Consider the following 9,947-nt stretch of genomic DNA (forward strand, 5'->3'; position numbering starts at 1 on the left):
TATTTTCGTCCGATGTATACGACTTATCCTGAGTTCAATATCATATAACTATATATATATCTATATATAACTATAATATCATATATGACTACAACAATTATGATTAGTTTGGTTGTGTTTACGTTGTATTTACAGCTCATATCAGACTAGTTAATGACTGTTTTCTTACTTCTCTTTTGTATTGGGAGGTGGGCTGTGTTGTATTCTTGGTATGTGGCCTGGTGAGAGCGATTGATGACTTCATTTATAGTGCTACCCCACTGTAACATTCTGCCGAACACTCCAGAAGGATACACACAACTATGATTGAATGTAATATTCATCCAACAAAGACGAATGAAAATCTAAGCAAAAATACACATTTTAACGATTGCTGAATTAAAGTACTAATTAAAAAAAAACATTCTTCAAAAATATTGATGTTATGCAGTACCATATCAATATAGGAATAATACACATATGAATCCGCTTATTTGAAAGAAATAATAAATGTAATAATACTTATTGAAGAAAATATAAAAAAAAACACAGTATTTCAAAAGGCGGAGATGGAATTTTATATGTATACAATATCTACGTTACTATGTCTAAAATTGAATTGACCCTTTTTTCATATTTGATAAAAAATGTTTTAATATCTCAAAAGCAAAAATCCGAACTCAACGTTATTCAACCGGTGCTAAAACCAGAAATCAGAGTAGCAGACAGAGTGATGCTGGACTAAATCCACATTCCCCAGAAGTTCTCCATGATGTGTTTACCAAAGACTTTATTAACGAAGCAAAGATACAGGGCTTGAAATGTGACATCAAGCAGGAGAATAAGGATATGAATCGAGAAAGACTTGAGGGACGTACGCTATGAGTCTTGAGAAATGAGAAAAGACGATCTGAAGGAACGAGTACGTTTTTTCTTGAGGACAAGTTTGGATACATTAGGTAGTCTTTAGTTGTGTTAAATTTCGTTGGAAGGGAAAACTGGAGATTTTTCTTATTATCGTCAAGATATATGCTGTGGTACATGTCCAGAGACGAATTAAATATTAAACCGATTACTGTTTTGGCTAATCTTTATTTATTTTAATGTAAATAATTCGACCACGAATAAAGAGGAATTAAATTCCCTGAGAATAAACACAATTACACAGTACTAGTACATACAAATGTAAGTGCTGCAGCTATTACAAGTTTTTTTATGCTTACACAACATACCATTGGAGAGTACCAGCGCGAAATCATTATTTCGTCCCACATGCACCCCCCAAACCTCCGAACCAAAATTTTTCTGAACCCTTAGGACCACTGATCACAAAATCAAAATGTTAACATTGCATAAGTTGGGATGAACTTCCGTTATGACGTCATCAAGAATCATTATTATATGTAGTGATTTGAATCGCAGTGAAATGAAAAAAAATATTTTAAGCTCAAAAATGGTAATTTTTCTTGGTTTCCCAACAACAAATTATTTTTAGGTTATTTGACCTCGTATCAATCGGTTTAAAACAACAACAACAAAAAAATATAGAAATGCATAAAGAGAATTGTTATACCATCATTTTGGTTTACAAAACATCACCGGATGCGGCATATGATTGTTATTTTTTTTCCAAACCGCTAACACTACAGTTTCCTGGTGTCTTGGAATTTCCTGAATATAACATTGGCTATTGACGATTTACATCTTAACAAATTTGAATTTAAAGTTGGCTGAATATCTAAGTGGGACTTAATCCAATTCATTTTCATGTTCGAAATTTTTTGTAGACTAGTAGCCTCTCAACCTGAATTATTATTACAGCAAAACGCTAACTAATAGCTATAGGGTATCAAATTAAAGTTCCGTTAATACCATGACACTTTTCGAAACATGTGTCTTTTAGAATGAGCACATCCATTGTTTATTTCCTGTGTATAACGCAAGGAAATATAAGATGGTTACTACAGTGTCACATATTTTCTTTCACTAGTTCTTAATGCTAATCATTTTCGTTATGCGTGCTTTCTCGCCAGAGTGTCGTCTATTCGACCTCGTGACCTGATGTAACATTACATTACCGGGTTACCCATCGTGGTTCTAACTTGCCAACTGTCCATGGTCAGAGTTATGATCAGAAACATTGGCTTCAGGGGGATGTGGGAGCTCTTCCTGTTTCCAACCTAGTTTCACCTAGATTCACATATCGTATATGATGTTCCAGACTTTCCCCGGCATGATGGAAAAGACACCAGATCAACATTCTAATATACGTACGATATGTTAGAATCTGAAAGAGATCCCCACATCCCTGAACCTGTTGTTCACTGATATGAACTCTGGCCATGGATGGGGTCATAAAAGGCAGAGAACAACACTGGTAATGCAGTGTCACTTGAGCTCATCGACATCGAAGACGTCGATCTGGCTTTCGACGAATTGGATACTGATATCTCGAGTACTCTGATTCGGACTGCATGTACCAGCTACCAGATATGCCGAGTCTCTTCAGTGGATATGCCAGTGAGGCGAGAAAGCACGCACAATGATAATGGTTATCATTGAGAACCAGTGAAAGACATATTAGTTACATTGTAGTAACCATCTGGCATTTTGCTTATGCTATGCATAGGAAATAAACAATGAATGTGCTCATTTTCAAAGACACAAACGCTTTGGGAACTGTTAATGATATTAACGGAAACACAGGCTTAGCTTAGGTTACATTTGTTACGCTATCAGTAGGTGTTTGTGTTATTTTTGAGACGCTGCTAAGCTACAAAATTGAGGGTATAACAATAATTCTTTTTTTTTTTTTGCATTTCTATATATTTTTGTTGTTTTTGTTTTTACTGTGATTGATAGGAGTTTAAATATTTGATTACGAGTAATAATTTGTTGTTGGGAAACATTTCTGCTGCGTCAAGCCATGTACAAAAATATTTGCTGAAAAATCACCATTTTTGAGCTTTAAAAGCTTATTTTTTTTATTTCTTCCGAACAAATCACTACACATATTGGATTTATTTGGTCCTGATATGTATTTGTCGTTCTATTGTGGTCATTTTGATACCACATTTGTCTACTTTAGTTGAAAAGTATCAGTGTTATGACTATTCTTCATTTTTTAGTAAAATTCGAGAAGGTGGCCATCTTGATGACGTCATAACCGGAACTTATACGATGTTAACATTGGTTTTTGTTGTTGTTGTTGTTTTAAACTGATTGATAAGTGGTCAAAAAACTTATTAGAAATAATAGATTGCTGTTGGGAAACATTTTTGCTGCGTCAAACAAAATATGAAAAAAATTGCTGAAAAATCACCATTTTTGAGCTTTAAATCAGATTTTTTCATTTCCTGCGTAGAAATCACTACATATATTGGATTTTTTGGTCCTGATATATATTTGTTGTTCTATTGTGGTCATTTTGATACCTCATTTGTCTACTTCGATTGAAAAATGTTAATGTTATGACTATTTTTCAATTTTTAGTGAAATTCGAGATGGCGGCCATCTTGATGACGTCATAACCGGAAGTTCATCCCAACTTATGCAATGTTAACATTTTGATTTGTGATCAGTGGGTCATAAGGGTTCAGAAAAATATTGGTTCGGAGGTTTTGGGGGGTTTGAATGTGGGACCCCTCCTAGCCCATGGCCTGTTAAGTGTTCCGGGTAATCTTAACTGACTGGTGACATTTCCTAGAACCCAACTTTTATAGCTACAGGGACCTATCTCAGAGTGTTCAATGAACTTTTATTTCTTTTCTAACGCGCTTTCCGTACATATATCATCGTTAAAAATCTAGATCATTATAGGTCGGTGTTCTGAACGTCCTCACCTTTAGAAGCTCCACTGTTTACAACCAATAGGCCAATGGGGCAGTGTGAGATTTGCTGCATGATTTCTATCAATGGTTCCTCAATCCTTCTTTAACATGGTCAGTTTATCACCTCCTGGATCTGCTAATACTGCAAAAAAAATATAAATGTTTTCTTATATTCCAATATATCAGTGACTCAATTTGTCGTTTACAACGATAAGAAATGATGCAAAGACGACAGGGGATGAAGTGATGAGAAAGTTATGAATAAGAAACAAGAAATATTGCGCATCTGAGCAATGCGAAAATGAAATATATTACATAATTTTGTGCATCACTGCTTTTTTTTAGATGCCTTCATTTATCTCTTTAATGCAATTTGACAACCAATTGTGTTTTTACCTTATGATTGGTGAATATCCAATAAATAAATATATGTGATTTCGTCGACGTTTCGTTCCTGTCAAGTCTAAAAGATGATGACTCAGTTTGCATTAGTTATTAGGGTTCCTGACATCACATATGATTATTAGTTAGTTAGTTAGCAGCTTAATAACGGTTGTAAAGCGTTCGTATATGTTGACAGAGTTAAGAATGCGCTTGTATTTGTGACATGTGACCAATATCAATTTAATAACTGATACAAGCGTCAGAAAAACTCTGTCGAAAAATATCGACTTAGTGGCCGTAGGAAATAGAAAAACAAACTCGTTCGACGTTGATCGATGATGTGTCATTTAAGATGATATGTATGACCGGTAAGAATATAGATTAAATAACAAATTAATACAGCGATGCGTTCATGTCATATCTAGTGTAATATACGACTTGGGAATCTAGTAATGACTGAAGTTATATCAGTATACTAAGATGCTCCGTGTAATCCTGACATCTCGGAGTTATATATAGACCTTCCACATCCTACAGGGACCTTGTCCGGCACAACCCGATGATGACGGTTGACCATCTATCATTTATAACATTCTGGTCAGTTGCCAGTAAGAGGAAACCTATCCATATATACGATAACTAATTGCTCAATAGACATTCTCGGGACACATACAAGAATATATTTTAGTGATCGTCAGCTGTTTTAGGAACCACTCACTTTTACTTCTAAATGTCAAGGTTAGATTGACGTCCAGACGAGACGTTCATTAGTGTATTGACGTATATATTCTATACTGTAAATGTCGTTATTTTCGTGTGTGAATCGTTTTTGCATATTCAGCTTTCAAACTGTTTGGGTTACATCAATTATTGCACTGTGTATATTAAATAAAACCTGTGCACATTAAGTATTCTAATTTAATGTCACATTGTTGAGTTGCTATTTTTTGTTTTACAACCAGACACAATTAAGCATTTCTGACGTGGTTGATGCCCTGGCGGAGGGATACAAAAGGTGAAATAATGGAACATATCCACACCGCCTGTTACATTGAATTCTGACACAGCACAGCATTGCTAATTTAACCTACAAACCGATGAGTAACACGCATTTGTAAATGAGATATAACTCAATATTCGACGTACACAATTGAAGTAGTAAAGTAGTGGTCTCTGTATAATAGATTTATGTTGAAACTCCTTGCATCATCTTCTACCTAAAACTTTGTTATCATTTTAGGGATACAGTTTTCATGTTTCTGTTTGTATCTATGCATATTAAAGAGTTAACAAAATTTAGTATTTGGTGTGCAAAATTAGGTAGTTTTCTCCATAAAAAACTACGACATTACATTCGTAAATACAACGTCACTCAGATAGACGCAATTGATTAATTAGAAGTCCTGAGAGAGCATGTGTGTTTAAATTGTTAAGATGTTTGACATTCAATGGCTAGCAATAACCTCTGGTTGATACCTACACGTGAGGGGTTGCTCTCGGTTGCACTTTTGATCTGTTGATCCATGTCACTTAAACAAGTCGTCACGTCATTAAATTACCACAGTAATCAAAAGGTCGCTCAACGACCATAATAAGTTGCAAGTGATTGAATAGTTTAAACACCCACTTGCATAGGTCGCACTCTAAAAGGGCATGATTTAATATTGTTTGTAAGAAGTATCTTCAGTGGCTTACAATTAAAGGAAACAATGACTTTGCCATTTGTAACGCCGCTTCTGATTGGAAGAAACAACAGTTTAATGATTCCATAGAAAAAGAGTCCTGCAGTGGATTTGGAATTTTATAGAGTAGATTTATAACAGATCTATAGTATAAGTTTACGATGAGAGCATACGCAAATTGCTGTGTATTATATCAATAATTTATAAACTATATTCAAATTAATCAAAAGTATTGAGCACCAATTAAGTATAATACCACGCTGATAATATATTGCAGGCTGGTGTACTAAGGCTGGAAATGTACACATATATTGATTTTAGAATTGTCAAAATGTTTCCAGACATCAATTTCATCTTGATTAATTGAAATAAAATAATTAGGTTTTTTTTTCTAACGGAACTTTTTTAATCAAAAATTGGACTGATGTGGCATTCGCTTATCAACCATCGCTGTTGTGTTAATTAATGATAAACGACTTATAATCTAAGGTTTGAAATTGAAAATCAAAGTCAATATATGCATAAACTTTCCACAGATTACTTCACCGCTGTATTAGATCCAACGATAATAGTAAATATTATTGGCTTTAAATGCACCCACATATTTACATAACTAAAAATCAATGATATTAGACAAATTGCACGTTGTGGGATATGCGTGAAAATTTGGTGCGAGATGGCAAAGCGATAAGTGTGTTTGACATTTTCCCGTTTATTTCTAACACGCTAGGCCATAAATTCGAAACTAACGTTGGACATTTTTCTGCTTCTAAGTATATAGGTTGATAGTGTTTTACCGGGAAATCTGGCGTTTTCGCAATCAAACCATCAAACCCGAGAGGAAAGGAACGGCAGTCCATCGTACAAAATGAATGTCATAATATAATTTCATTAGATATTGATTTCATAATTTAATTTAATTAAAATGTTATATACAGGAAATGAATATTAAAACTTTTTTTTTAAAGATTGTGTCAGCAAAATATTATCCATGCAGCTAGGAAGTTTTAAAGTTATCGGCAGACCGTAAGTATGCTACATTATGTACATCATTTTATCAGTAGGTTTGTAATATAAAATTTTCGCTTGTAAAAATCTGCACAACATAAATACATGTACTACATAATGCACTTGATACAGCGATTCGAGAATGGAATGGCATAAAGCGTCTTTGAACAAAATATTCACCCCGAGTGATAATCAATCGATCAGATCTGTCTCGGTCGGAGTTGTTTAAGGACGAGAAAAACAAAGGTCACATCTGAGCAGCTGGTAATTTCGGGCGTGTCTGTAGTAGTTGATTTCTTCACAGGAGTCAGGTTGTGCATTATCTTAACCATCAATTGAAATGTTTATCGTTAAACAGAGGATACAGTTCGTGTCGAGTGGTTATATCTACATGAATGCTGTAAACGTGGATATTTTCCTCAGCTGTAATTCAGCTCGCGGTGTGATCATTTCGCGCTGTGTATACAGAGTAAAATCATTCACATACCAGAATTTTCACTTGTTTATATTTCTTTTTCCTATATCGAAATTTGCACTTGTTGGTATTTCTTTTTAGCATATCAGAATTTGCAATTGTTGACATTTCTTTTTTACATATCAGAATTTCCAATTGTTGATTTTTTCTTTTCTTTTTCACATATTAAAATTTCCAATTGTTGACATTTCTTTTTCAAATATCAGAATTTGCAATTGTCAATTTTTCTTTTTTAAAATACAGGATTTGCACTTATTGAAATATCTTTTCCACATATTAGAATTTGCAATTGTTGATATTTCTTTTTCACAAATCGAAATTTGCACTTGTTGAAATTTCTTTTCAACATATCAGAATTTTCAATTGTTGATTTTTTTTTTCTTTTTCACATATTAGAATGTGAAATTGTTTATATTTCTTTTTCACATATCGAATAAGTATATTATCACAGTAAATGTAAAACTGTTCTTTTTGTTTTTACAATATATCTTCTTGTTATGCATACTGAAAAGACATTCAGCAAAATTTACAGCAAGAATAGGACAGAAATTCGGGTCGCAAATTTACTTTTACAAGATCATTCACTTTGGAAAAAAACGTGTTAATTACTTAAATCGGGTCTGTAAATCGGTGTAAAGCTCAATTATATTCTTGAAGCTACATTGTCGTATAACAAGTATTAACCATATGACTTCCAGTTTCCGTGTTATAAACAAATGAGTGTATGTATGTATATACACACACTTTCCCAATGTAATTATTAGATAGATATGAATAGTATATCTACTTTGCAATGCCAATATATACATTACTAAGTCGTTATTATGTGACAACAGAATCCAAACAAAGGCGAAATAATATAATGGTGAATAGCCTGTGACGTCGTTTTTATTGTCTTTCTATCATGGTGTCATAGAATGACATGAGAAAACGTTTCGAAGTTTCATGAAAATGAAGAAATATTGTGTAAAATCTATTTTAAATGTCTTTTCTATGAAAGACACGGCAATATAAGTGTATTTAAACGCAAATAGTTTATGCTGCATAAACGACAGTAAACAAAAGCGTATCAAATTAATTATCAACTACGTAATATGTAATCCGTAAAGTCACTAAGAACTGCAGCTTCATCATTTCAATCTTAACAAATCTATCTCTCTCTTACTCTCGTGGTGATATGTAAAGGGACGTCTGTTTGATTTTAACGAAAACTGTTTTGATAGCAATAGAAGTTTGTTTTGAGTTGCTTTGCGAGTCGAAGCAGTACGTCTAGGGCGTATGCTGACCGCTTTACACCTCATAAATATCAAACATGTTTCGCAACGAGTACAGCTACCCCCAAAAAACTGCAGATCTTGTCGGATTGTGTATTCCTTGTTGTCACTTTGTAAACAGAAATTGTAAGAAATAGAAATAACGTATTTTAGCTGTAATGTTTCATTTTTGTTTATTTTGAATTATTTTCGGAATTAAAACGGCAAATGACAAATTCAGGCTGAATGTAATTGAAGAACCGGTAATCTTTTTTATGCTTATCATGTTGACGTAGCTTAAATTTATTTATACCGTTCTGTCTTTTTCCATTCTTCTTATTTTAGATTTTTTTTCAAGGAAACTTTTATAAATACCAAGAAGTCTGACAACTGTTGTCAAGGTTTAAACTCATCATTTTACAATAAAAAACCAGTCATGCAATATAGCTAAATATTGCAATGTGAGACATATTTGATATTCTACCTCAAATGTCGTCATATTTAGTAATTACAAACCGTGACTGACGTCACCATTTTCCACTTCGTGGTTTCATCTGTACCATGAAACATTAATCAAAACTTGGGATCGCTAGAACTATGAAAACCGATAATCGAGATATTGACATTTTGAAGACTTCTAAACAGGTGCAAAGATGAAAAAATGTTTTGCATACAAACGTTCCGTATCTTAATGAGATTGATTTGCAATTTGACTGATTGATGTCTATCAAATTCGTATACAGAATACTAGCACAATCAAGTATTTATTATTGAAAGAGGAAAAATCAACAGTTATTATTTATGTTTGCAAGAATTTATCAGTACGTAACAGGTCTACTGAATTGATATGGCACCAGCTAATGGCACGGGTTTGAATTTATCCAATATGACGGCAACCATATGAAATATTAGACTGGTTTCCGCCTTATATCAGTAACCTCCCCTGCGGAAGACCCGAGAGCGACCATCCATCTTGCTACTCCAAAGTGCGCATCATTACTGCGCAAAATATGTCATCTTGGAGACGACAACTTCCGTTGAAGAAAATAACCCCCTTAACGTCATTATTAATGCACATTGATCAAACTGGTATGCTTAAAACATTTGTACCGGTTCATTTTGGCTTGCATGGTGCGTTCCATTACAGGCAATGCAAATTCACACCGGTATAACTGGTGCGAATCCGCAAATGGAACACATGTATATTTTTCGCCAGCGAATACTTATAATATCAGTTTGCACATGATTAATTAGGACCATAGATTGGCCATTTCACTGAGATAATTACAAGAGAACAAAAACTAATATTGAAGATGCTGATTCTGCCGTATTTCGT

The 9,947-nt window shown here is 33.8% G+C and overlaps 1 protein-coding gene across 1 annotated transcript in view; it reads left to right on the plus strand.

The window, feature by feature from the left end:
• The first annotated feature begins 6,842 nt into the window (after positions 1–6,842).
• The window catches only part of LOC138330051 (soluble guanylate cyclase gcy-31-like), a 39,846-nt gene continuing 36,741 nt past the window's right edge, over positions 6,843–9,947 (plus strand). Inside the window, 1 exon segment of the mRNA XM_069277427.1 lies at positions 6,843–6,901. The gene's annotated coding sequence lies outside the window, so the exon portion shown is untranslated.

Source organism: Argopecten irradians, chromosome 8 (assembly GCF_041381155.1).
Source record: "Argopecten irradians isolate NY chromosome 8, Ai_NY, whole genome shotgun sequence".
NCBI classification, from domain to species: Eukaryota; Metazoa; Mollusca; class Bivalvia; order Pectinida; family Pectinidae; genus Argopecten; species Argopecten irradians.